Source organism: Fukomys damarensis, unplaced genomic scaffold, assembly GCF_012274545.1.
Source record: "Fukomys damarensis isolate Sample0158 unplaced genomic scaffold, DMR_v1.0_HiC HiC_scaffold_1, whole genome shotgun sequence".
Taxonomy (NCBI): Eukaryota; Metazoa; Chordata; class Mammalia; order Rodentia; family Bathyergidae; genus Fukomys; species Fukomys damarensis.
In genome coordinates, this window is record NW_022900913.1 from 30,290,662 (window position 1) to 30,303,157 (window position 12,496).

A 12,496-nucleotide genomic window follows, 5' to 3' on the forward strand; every position below is an offset into this window, starting at 1 on the left:
GTCCCCGCCGGCGTCCCGGAGAGCGCGCCGCCGCCGGACACCTACACTCGCCGGCCGCCTCCAAGTTCGCCGTCCGCTCCCCGTCCAGGGTGAGAAGTTCGCTGCGTTGAAACTCCCTCTTGGTCCCCTTTCGCCTCTCTGGCGACACGCCGTGTCACTGGGTGGCCGTCCAGCCTGTCGTCCGGATCCCTGGCTCCCTCCTGACGGGCCAGGCGGTCTCTCTCGGGGCGCAGAAGGCCGGGCGCGGCGGGAGCGCCCAGGCGGAGAGGGAACCCGGGACTGCGCAGTGGGGAGGCCGTAGTGGGGAGCTCCGCTCCGGGAGGACGGCGGAACGAGCACCTCTCGGTGGACCAGGGGCCCCGGGGGCGTGGAGAGTCTGTAACCTCTCCCAGGCCCCGCTGCTGGGTGTGTGGTGCTGCAGTCAGAGCCCGAGGTCTGACTACAGCGAAGCATCCGTCGGTCCGTCCATGCAGCCCTCCACCCCTCACCACACGGCTGTCCCCTAGCCTCGTCGCTCTGTCCATCCCGTCTGATGTGTGCTGGGAGGTGCACCGCTAGATGACACTGACAGGGCCACATGCTCCCCCATCTGCCTCGGACGCTTTGAGGGCAGTTTTTGTCCTACTCTAGAGGACAAAACAGGTGGATGGTGGCGTGTGGTATTTGATTAGATTACGAGGTACCACGGTGGGAGGAAGAGGTTAGTGGGTCTCCATCTGACTGTAGGATTTGGCTCAAGTTTTCTCTCGACTCTGAGTTTGTTTCCTTGTTTACATAATAATAGTGATTTGTCCACCATTCTAAGTATGCACTTTTCATGTTTGTGCATTTAAACTTCATCAGAGAATAAATAAGATACTACTATGTCACCCTTATTTTTATGGGTGAGGAAATGGAGGCCCAGATTAGTTAACAATCTCGATTCTGGTCATGCAGATAGCAGGTAGCAGATTTAGGATTTGACTTCAGAGTCTGCACACCACCACCTGCTGCACCTCATACTCTAGGGCTTTTGAGAGTGGGCCTAAAGGTGGTCTCTTCTTTCTTGCCCTGCTCTCTCTCTAACCTTGGTTGTTTTAAGATGCATTCTGAGACTCTTGTAGTTGAAGAGCTCCAAAAGGTCACAGTGTTCAGGGTGTTTTCCAAGCTGAACTATGTCTGAGAATCAGTGTGTGTGTGTGTGTGTGTGTGTGTGTGTGTGTGTGACCACTGGTGCCTACTTGGAATCTTTAGGGCATGCTCAGTTCCACACCTCCTCTGGCAGCACTGGGGTTCTCTTAAAATGGCCCTAATAGCAGAAAGCTCACCACCTCCCATCTCATTACTGGACAGTTAATTTTCAGTTGTCCTTTGTCTCTTTGCATCTGCATCCCAGTTCCCCTCCGGGTTGTCGAAACTTTCTGTATCAAAGGCAGCTTTGAGAGAACCAGGGCAGGTCGGGGTGTCAGGTAGGGAATGCGAGCCATCCGGGGAGGGATTGTGGCGCCAGATGGCTTCCCTTGTGCTTCCGTTCACCTATACAGACCAGGGCCATCCTACTGGAGTGAATACTACCAAGCTGGGTCTCTGATGTTTTTGTAATTCTTGTGTCCTGAGAAAGGAACCACATCGGGAAAACTATTAAGGTCTTGAAAGAGAAATCAGTGATATTGTATTTGCTGTGAGAACTGGCTGGGGCATTTGTTGGCTCTAGTAGAGAGAAATATTTGAGTGGCATCTCGCTCACTTACAGGAACAGTAAGCTTTGGCCCTCCCTTCCCTAGGAGAGGAAGTCTTCCTTGTCTTAAAATAATGTGTGAACTGGAAAAATCAAAACAAATAAGATACTTGGTCTTTCTGGAGAAAAACTTTTCCTCCAAGCAAGCTTCTTTGAAGCTTGACAGAGTTTCTTTTCCAATAGCTGTGTCCTTGGTTTCCCAGGGCAACTTCCCTTCACATTTTTGTTATCCTGTTCCCTCAGCGTATGTGTATTTTAAAGGTACCACAAGGAATGACTGAACACACTCTCCTCCAAACAATGCAGAAGTGTATGGAGTAAAATACAGACTTGCACTCAGAACCCCAAATGCCATGTATAAGAGTGAAGGTTAGCTTTGGTTAATGCCATCCTAAAATATTTTTGTCTTGTCTAAAGATATACATAATATGCACATGTACATATGTTTTAATGGTTATGTATACTAATTATACAATTTCACTTTTCACTTTCCAAGTCCCAGAGACTTTCCAGAACTCTACAGGCCTCTTTGGTTAATGGTGCCATGTTACTCTAAAGTAGAAATAGAATAAAAGGTATCCATCCTTTTTCCTTCATTCATGGGCAGTTGAATTCTTTAAACTCAGTACCAGCAACAATATTATAGGAGGATGTGAATTCATTAATGTTTCTGCTCAAGTGTAAGTACTTCTGTAGAGAGTTATTCTTAGGTAAGAAGATTGACCCATATTTCTACTTGATAGACACAATCCCTGGAGTTGTACCTGTCCTCACATTGTCCTAATTTAAACTCAATACATGATGACTTGTTGCCCCTGTTCCTTCTAACATCCACTGATTGAATTTCCACAGCTAGAAAATGAGTGAAAACCAAATTTTAACTTAACTTAATGAAAATTTTAATTTACATTTTGCTGATTACTTGTAATTTTATATCTCTATATATTTATGGATCAATTATGTTCTTCTGTGAATTACCTGTTTGTGTCTTTTATTCATTTTTCTCTTAAGTTGTTTTTTCTTATTCTTATTTATTACAGGTCTGTACTTATCTGGATCTTAATCTATTGTTTCTTTAAAAAGATGCAAATATTTGTTCTGAACTACATTTACCATTTTTAACTATAAAGTACAGTGTTAGTAAGTATATTCACACTATTGTGCAACCATTAATACCACCCATCTCTGGAAATTTTTATTTTACAAAACTGAAACTCTGTTCTCATTAAATAGTGACTCCTCATCTGCCTCTTCTCTAGTTCTGTCAGCCACTATTCTACTTTCTGTCCTTTGAATTTGACTAACCTGGGCACCTTATACAAGTGAATTCATACAGGATTTGTCTTTTTATCACTATTTCATTTAGTGTACTATTTTTAAGGTTCATCCATGTTTTAGTACACATTGGGATTTCTTTCATTTTTTAAGGCTGAATAATATTCCATTGTCTGGGTGTGCCACATTTTGCTAATTCATTCATAATGCCTTTGCCTTTAGCATAAAAGTTTTAAATATTTGTATATCACAATAATCTTATCAAAGTTTTAGATAGATTATCCAATTCCATTTATTTAAGTTGATATTTCAAAAATGTATTTGAAATCAGTTTGTATTATTAAAAACTTCCTATTTTTATAAATACTTTCAGGACTTTATTTTGCTTTATTTATCTTATGTCATTACAAGTCTGTTAAATACTAGAGCTTTAATGGTATGTTTTTATGTCTAGTGATGTATATTTGCAACTTTAAAAATCTTTAGAAATGGTTCTCATACAAATTCCTTTTTACACTTGATCTTAGCCAAAAGACTGAGAAGTAATACAAATTGTTTTTTATATAAACTTTACAACTAGCCTGTCAGGTTTAATAAAATTCTGTCGGAATTTTTCTGTTTGTAATTTTTAACAATTTCTTCCCCCCAACCCCTTTCTTTCTTTCTTTTTGCTTGCTTTCTGTGGTGCTGGGGAGTGAACCCAGAACCTTGCTCATGCTAGGCAAGTACTCTGCTACTGAAACATACCCAGGCCTTACTGTCTATTTTAGTATATGCTCTGCACTATATGCATCATATGGTAAAGAGTTAGACTCAGATAAATAGCTTACCTGGGAGGCCAGACAGATTGCCACTGAGAGGGCAGTGTGTGAAGCAGTGAGTGTGAAGTTGAAGGTTCAGTAGAGATCCCAGGAAACTGTAGATGCCAGGAATGTGGAACATCTGCCAAGGAAAGCTTTAGGCAGTGAGCAGAGCCAACCCAAGAGAAAGGCCCCTTGGGCTGCCACCAGCAAGACTATGAAGTGAGGCTGTGCAAGGCCTTTGGAGCTTGACCTTGGGTGCTAGACATGGAACAACAAGATTTATTTTTTGCCCTGTTGAATTTTGTCGTTGCTTTGCTCCAATTCTTTTCTTTCCTCCTCGTTTCTCCCTTATAGAATTGGAAGGCTTATCCTGTGTCATTGTATGCTGTAACTATTTAATTTCTATTTTTATTTTTATAGGAGCTCACATAGTTTGCCTTGAGTCTCAGGAGAGACTTGGACTTAGATTTTGCCTTACTGCTGAAACTGTTAAGAATTTGGCAGCTCTTAGAGATAGACTAAATACATTTGGACATTAGTCTTTTAGGGCCAGGGTGGAATATTATGGTTTATATCTAAAATGTTCTCCAAGTCTCACGTGTTTTGAAGCTGATGTATCATGGAATATTACAGTCATCAGTGGTACATCCATTGAAACTTCAGTAGCAGAATGTGCTATAGGGTGTGGAGGCTTGTTGGACGTGGTCACTGGAGACATGATCTAAAAGAGAATATTCTTGTCCCTAGATTCTCCTCCTCCCTTTGTTTCCTGGCTATCATAACATGAGCAGCTTTTCTCCATCATGTTTCTGCCTCAGAACTAACTGACTAGAGACTGAATCCTCTGAAACCACGAGACAAAATAAATCTCTCCTCCTTTAAATTATGGGTGTCAGGTATTGTGTCCCAGTAATGAGAACACTAGTACAGGTATAGGTAGATGATAGATAGATAGATAGATAGATAGATGATAGATAGATGATAGATCCTCTTTGTAGGATGAAATTGTAGCAATAGAATCATAGAATAATTTCTAAATCAAAGTAAATGCACTCTAAAATATTAATAAATATGGCCAAATAGAGCTGGATAGATTTGTCCTCTTTGATCATTGATGAATGACAGTGTTTATTTCTGCAAACTCTTATTCATGAGAAGTATTAATGCCATTTTAATCTACACAGATACAAACAGATGCAAACAATTACTGTTTTAACTAAGATTCCTTTCTCAGTGATCTTGCCTAGTTTTTATTCATCTCTTTCTATCTAACCTAGCTGTCTTTAATATCCCCCCTCTGAAGAGGTACCTTTAATTGCCATGAAGGGCCAAGGGGCAATGACTGTTCTGGCTACTTCTGGCTGAAGGGAGTCATACTTGTGATCTTCAGTCAGAGATACTTTCCAGAGGGTCTATCTAAAGGTCCTTGATAGACGCTAGGCATTCTTTTCTTGGGTAGGCATAAAGCTTTAAGTTAGGAAGAGAAAAGGCTAAAGAAACAGGTAAGTACACATGAGCCAAATAATAAGATCAACAAGACTATTATGACTAAAACCAACAAATGTTTCCACCAGGAAGAACCAGTAATGGCCTCCCACAAAGAGGGTAAGGAGAAGATCCAAAGAATTTCAGAATCCAAAATGGCATTAACGCGTCATTTAATATCTTGAATAACCATTGAGATATTAGCAGGAGGATCAGGAATGTACATAAAACATTCAGCTTTTACAATTGCATAAGTAACCTCTGTGCTGCAGTTAGAACATCTAATGGCATTCAATTTTGGAGGACAGTTTGCCTTATTAATTTTACTTCTTCATTTTGCAGAGAGAGTCAGTCGAGATGTTGCTTAAGGCCCCTTGAGTATGGTTAGCCAAGGCCTTGATGTGTTACATGGGATCTTCTAATCCTAGGGAAGGGACAAAGACAGGTGCCAAATGATTATACCAGTGAAACACACTCATAGACCATTGATGTCATGGAAAGGATAAATTTGCAGGTTTGTGAATATTTTTGACACTCCTGACTTATGACCACACAAATCCCAGCATGCATCTCCCTATCTATGCAGGGGGTAGCCAGGGCCACAAATAGATTCCACAAGACCAGTGAGTGCCATTTGGGGCTTCCCATATACTTCCAGGGTGATTAAACTGGTGTGTTGCAAACCAGTCTTCAACAAAGTTATGCTGTGTGTTCATTGCTTGGGGGCGGGGGTTTGTCTATCCCAAGTATTTAGCAGAGGTAGGGCAATGAGAATAGGAATGCTTTCTTTATTCCCAACATACGGGGACCTTTCTATTAAGTTGCCCTATAGTGGAGTTAACCACATATAATCATCCCATATCTGAAAGTAGCCATCTTGATATCTATGATTGCTGGCTCTCATTATAGCACCCTTACTCTTACTTAATAAGTGTTCTTCTAGAGTCTGTAGAGAGGCTTCAGTGGCATACTTAGAAAAAATTCAGTCATGCCCATGATTATTAAGGGTAAAGTTTGTATTTGTGTCTAGTATGATAAGGGACATGTCCCAGATTGGGGAAACTGAGAGAAATCCCTGGAGAATCTTCTTTTGGAGCTAGTTGATTACCTTGAAATACTTTGTCAGCTCCTCTTTTGTGCTCTCTACAGTGAATTACTGCCACATTGGAGGGCATATAGACAGATTTAAAAAGTTCATCTAGTTCCTTATGTTACTTTATGGATATCCATTGGCTGTTAAAAATAATTCCTTTCTTTACATATGGCTGTGTGAGCATGCAGCACTAGGAAAGTATAAACAGTATAAATATTGACTTTCTGTCCTTTACTGAACTGTAGAGCCCTTGTCAGAGTTATGAGTTCTACTAGCTGGGCACTAGTCCCAGGGGCAAGTGAGAAACTTTCAAGTGTCTGATGTAGAGTCACTACAGCATACCCTGCCTTTCTTGTCCCATTTTCCATAAAGGAACTGCCATCACAGAAGAGGGTCAAATCAGAGTCAGTAAGGGGTGTGTCTAAAAGTATTTGGCTGCATACATATGGAGAATTATCTCTTTGCAGTCATGTCTTTCAGCCTCAATTTTTTTCCTTTTCTGGTACAAAAATGGCAAGGTCTACGGAGGAACATGTCTTTATTTGAATAGCTGGTCCTTCTAGAAGTGCAGCCAAGAACTTGGTTGTCTTCTAGCCATAGGCTCCCTTTGAAAGAAAGAAGTCCTCCCATATTTGAAGTATACATACAGTGTGATCTTTGCCTAAAGTCAGCTGGGATGCCACTGGTATCAGAAGAGCTATGGCAGCCATAGCTCTAAGACATCCCATGATACAATGTCTAATTCATGACTCAGATAGCCTACAGGCTGTTGAGCACTCCCAAAGCCATGCCCCACCTTTAATCAACATATAGACTGAAAACAGTGTCTTGTAGGTAGGCCCAGAGCCGGGACATTCAGAAGCACTTGTTGAAGCTTCTGGAATACAGTTTGGGAATCAAGTTCCCAGGTCAAAACATGAGTATCTGCTTTTGGGGGTTCCTTTTGTAAGCTGATAGAGTGCATACATGGAAAGAACAAGGACCTTTTTAAGAAGAGATGAATCAGGAGATCCTGGTCATCCATGTAAGTGAATGATGTCTATCTAGTCTTTATTGTGCCATATGATACCACTTATTTTATCCATTAAAGAGGTTCATTCCATCTTTATCTTGAGTCCAGGGCTCTGACAGATGCATCTCCAACCACAGTTGTAATGTGTTCTCATCATCGCACTGACTCCCTCAAGGGCCCAGCCCTATCTGACTGCCTAGAATACTTCTACCTAACTTAACTATCCATAATAATTGGGTCACCCAGCCAGTTTTGAAGAATTTCACAACACAGCTAGTTCTTGGAAAGCAAATTACTATTATGCTGAATCTTATGGGAATTATTTATGGCAGGAATAAACATTTCAGTCATGATGTAACAAGAAATGCTGGTTAGGAAAAGCAGACAGTCGCTATAAGGTTGTGTTTTAGTACATATGCAGTACTTATACTGAGCAATAGACATAGGCATCTTCACTGAAAATTAGACTTTGCAAAGAGACAAGATTTGAATAAGAAGTCTACAAAGTGAGTAGGTGATTTTTTTTTCTTTCCTTCCTTATTTTTCCCAAGAGAAGGAATGTCTGTGAAAGACTATGAATCCAGCAATATTTGGCAATATAAAAAGTAGAAAGGCTTGAAAAGGAATCTGTTTTCATTAAAATAAGATTGAAGGCAAAAAAGAAAGAATGGGAGAGAATTTATACCAATTTTCATTCACTTCCAAGATATTTCCTGGGTAGCAGCTATGTGCTAAGACTGATAGGCAGTGGTGAACAAAATCTGGGCCTGTCCTCCAATAGCTCATAGTCAACTTGGGAATGATGGATAGCTGAGAAATAAAGATAAAGAACAGTAGAGAACAGATTTAGGGAAAGGACCAAGTAGTGTAGATGAGGCAGGAGAAGATTTTGCTGTTGTGTTGCTTTTTGTTACTGAATTCTGCTGCTTCACACCTCCTTAACTTCCTTTCATTACTGGAAATGGGAGGTAGAAGTGCTTGTTCCTGGTAGTTATGAACATGGGAAACCTGCTGGATGGCCATGAGAGCTCGGTGACCTGTTCCTTCAGCAGCATCAAGAATATGCCAGGCAGCTGGCTGCTGTTGACAGAGCTCTGCAGGTTGGCACTGTCCCACCATCCATCTGAACACAAAGCCTTCATTCTGCAGTGTGGCAGGAAAGCCTAGGTTTATCCTGGATTTTCATTTTGGTCCACGTGATGTGGCTGTGGGCCACCCCAGAGCTCTGGGATTAGACTCTTTCCTATCTTTATTCACTGTTGAACCATCATCTGGGTCCTATATATCCATGCACCAAAGATGCCTGAATTGATACCCTCATCCAAGAACTCTCCCAATGTATATCCTGTTAGATACTTCATTTCTGCCCCTGGAGAGCAAATTAAGCATCTGAAATTTATGTTGCAAATTGAGCCCTTGATATAGACCACTCAGTCTGCCCTTCTCATGGTCTTCTGCCTCTGCATAAATGGTAATTCCATGTTTCAAGAGGCTCCAGCAGAACTTCCTGGAGCTGTCCATGCTGTCTCCCTTTACTACCACCCCATGTCTGCTCAGCTCTCTTTAAGATCTCCTCCAGACCTCACCACTCCTCACCACTTCCGCAGCTCGCACGCTGACCCAAGCCCCCCTTTCTCACATGGGCTGTCACTCTGATGCCTTAACCTTCTCCTCTCCTTCCACTCTACACCGTTGTGTCTCTCCTTATCTCACTGTCTCCTCCACATAAGTCGGCCCAGGGTGTTGCTGGAAAATCCTTCCGCAGCGCCTACCTTACTCAGACAAAGCCCCAGTTATGGCCGTGTAGGCCCACGTGGTTCTCACCTCTTCACTCTCTCACCTCCTGAACTCTCCTTCTGACCCACTCCCCTCTAGACACACCTGCTTTCTAGTTGTTTCTTCATGTCTCGCTTCAGGGTCTCTGTGTGGTCGCTTTGTCACCTCCAGGTTTTCAAAATTAGATCCCCCTCAGAGTACTGTAACTTCAGGGCCATTTGCTACAACAGGTGGTGCTGAGGGCTTAGGAGCAGCTGATTAGGTATCATTGAGGTTTGTGCTTTTTCTGTACAGCACCAGACCATGGGCCATTAAGGAATTATTCCTGTGGTCTGTCATTCTTTCTTTCTTTTTCTCTTTTGTCCTTTCTTTCTTTCATCTTTGTCTCTTTTTATTATTTTTACTGGTACATTTTAGGTATACAATATAATGACGTTCATCACTGGGAATTTGTACCTTTACATAATATACCTTGGCTCTTATTTTTTCCCTATCCTCCTGCCCTCCCTATTTCCAAAGACTTTGTTTCCATTTTATTTCATTTTCTCATATTAATTCCATTTCCGTCTTTCCTATCCCCTATCCCTCCCAATTTTGCATCCCCTTTGCACCTTTTCTTACTATTTCACATTATCTATTATACCTTTTAGTCCTTATTTACACTTTGAGTTTTTCACACCAGAGAAACTATTCGGTATTTACACATGTGTGTCCTCTTTCTTTCATTAAAGAGTATCACCTCAATGTGCATCCATTTTGCTATAAATGTCTCTAATTTCTCATTCTTTATGGATAAGCAGTACTCCATTTTTTAAAAATTGAGTTTATTGGTACATTTTAGGGTTACAGTACAATTGCATTCATTGTTGGGATCTTGCACCTTTACATGACAGATCTTGGTTCTCATTTTTTTCCCCCTGTCCCTGTCCTCCCTTCACCCCCTCCTCCTCTCCCCATTTACAAACACTTTATTTCTATTTTTTCATTTTCTCACATTTTTTTCTTTTCCCTTATTACCCTTCCCCTAGCCATCCCACCTTCCCTACACCTTTAGCCCTTTTCTTCCTATTTTACACTGTTAATTATCTCATTAGATTTTATGTACCATTATAGTTTTTCACACCAGAGAAACTATATGGTATTTACACATGTGTGACTTATTCATTTCACTTAGGAGTATATCCTCAAAATGTATCCATTTTCCTACAAATGAATCTAATTTCTCATTCTTTATGGCTGGGTAATATTATTCCATTTTATAGAAAAACCATATCTTCTTTATCCAGTTTCCAACAGATGGGCAGGTGGGCTGTTTCCAAATTTTAGCTATTACAAACTGTGCTGCTATAAACATCGGTGAGCATATATTACTGTGATATGATTCTTTTAATTCTTTTGGAAAGATACCCAGCAGAGGTATGGCTGGGTCAAATGGAACCTCTAGTCCCAGCTCTTTGAGGTATCTCCATATTGATTTCCACAGTGGTTGCACCAGTCTGCACTCCCACCAGCAGTGGAGCAGGGTTCCTCTTTTGCCACAGCCCCACAGCATTTGTTATTGGTTGATTTCATGATAGCAGCCATTCTTTCTGAGGTGAGGTGGAATCTCAGTGTTGTTTTCATTTGCATCTCTCCAATGACCAGTTTATTTTGAACATTTTTTCATATGTTTATTTGCTATTTCTACTTCTTTGTCTGATTAATGTCTGTTCGTTTCATATTCTCATTTCTGGATTGGTTCTTTAAATTTGGGAGGCCTGATTTTTTAAGTTCTTTATATATTCTAGAGAATAGACCTTTGTCTGAGAAAGAGCTGGGGAAAATTTTTCCCACATTGTAGGCTGTCTTTTCACATTGTGGGTGGATTCCTTTGCTCTGCAGAAGCTTTTTAATAAGAAGACATCCCACTTTTTCATCATGCTAGTTCACAGGCAACTGAGATTTTCTTCATAAAATCTTTTCCTACACCAATATCTTCAAGTTCTACCTAACCTCTTCCAGCCAGATTAGTGTTTCTCTTTTAATATTAGATCTTTATTCCATTTTGATTTTTAGTTTATTACATAGTGATAGATATAGGTCTAGTTTTAATCTTTGGCAAGTTGGGACCCAGTTTTTGCAGCACCTTTTATTAAAGAGGCTATCTTTCCTCCAGTGAGGGTGTTTGGCTTCTTTGTCAAAAGTGAGGTAGCTGAGTGCATCTGAAGTTGTTTCTGTATCTTCCAATCTATTCCACTGATCCTTGGGTCTTTTTCTTTGCCATTACTATGCTGTTTTTATCAGAGAAGCTTTGTAGTATAGTTTCAATTGGGGATTGTGATACACCAATTTATCTTTATTGTTTAGAATTGCTTTTGCTATTTTAGGTCTCTTCTTGTTCCAAATGAATTTTTGAATTGATTTCTCAAGGTCCTTGAAGTGTGCTTCTGGAATATCAGTTGGGATTGCACTGAATCTGTATAGCAGTTTTGGAAGTATGGCCATTTTCACTATATTGGTTCTTCCTACCCAGGAGCAGGAGATATCTTTACATTTTCTGATATCATCTTTGATCTCTTTTTTCAGAGTGCTGTAGTTTTTAGAGTAGAGGTATTTGATTTCTTTCATTAGGTTGATTCCTAGGTGCTTCAATTTTTTGTTGTTTTTCTTTTCAGGTTTTTTTTTTATTGAGTTTATTGGTATAATCTAGGTATATAATACAGTTACATTCATCATTGGGATTCTGTACTTTTACACAATAGGTCTTGATTCTCATTATTCCCTTTATCCCTGCCCTCCCTTCACCCCCTCCTCCCCTCCCCATTTACAAACACTTTATTTCCATTTTTTCAGTGTCTCACATTTTTTTTCTCTCCCTTATTACCTTTCCCCTACCCTTCCCACTTTCCCTACACCTTTAGCCCTTTACTTCCTATTTCACATTATTAATTATCTCATTAGGATCCTGTGTACTATTATAGTTTTTCACACCAAAGAAATCTCTGTATGAACATTAAAAATAGGGAATCCTAAAATAAAACTAAAAAGGAAAGTAAAAGAGTAAAGGCAATGATGTAACATTAAAATAATCTTTAATTCTGGGGATGAAAATAGTCCCCGAACATATTTAAATTGCTTCTTGCTCTTATAGTCTTATCTTATTCTTTTTTTTTCATTATTTAGAGAATACTTTATTAGTTTCTGTAATCAAACCCACGTAGATATGACCTTACATATTCAATACAGTGCGTTACCCCTGTACACATGGAAAAAAATAAAAAATAAAAATAAAAATAAATTAACATTTCTAGACCAATATGGCTGTCCATTTCTGTACAATGCCAACTCAACACAGT

The 12,496-nt window shown here is 40.2% G+C and overlaps 1 protein-coding gene across 2 annotated transcripts in view; it reads left to right on the forward strand.

The window, feature by feature from the left end:
• The window catches only part of Osmr (oncostatin M receptor), a 206,656-nt gene that overhangs the window by 131,479 nt on the left and 62,681 nt on the right, over positions 1 to 12,496 (forward strand). The window contains exon 1 of one of the 2 annotated variants that reach the window (XM_010607745.2): positions 12 to 89. The exons of the other annotated variant lie outside the window; for it this stretch is intronic. The gene's annotated coding sequence lies outside the window, so the exon portion shown is untranslated. Of the gene's footprint in view, positions 1 to 11; positions 90 to 12,496 lie in introns of those variants that run through there. 2 annotated transcript variants of the gene reach the window in all.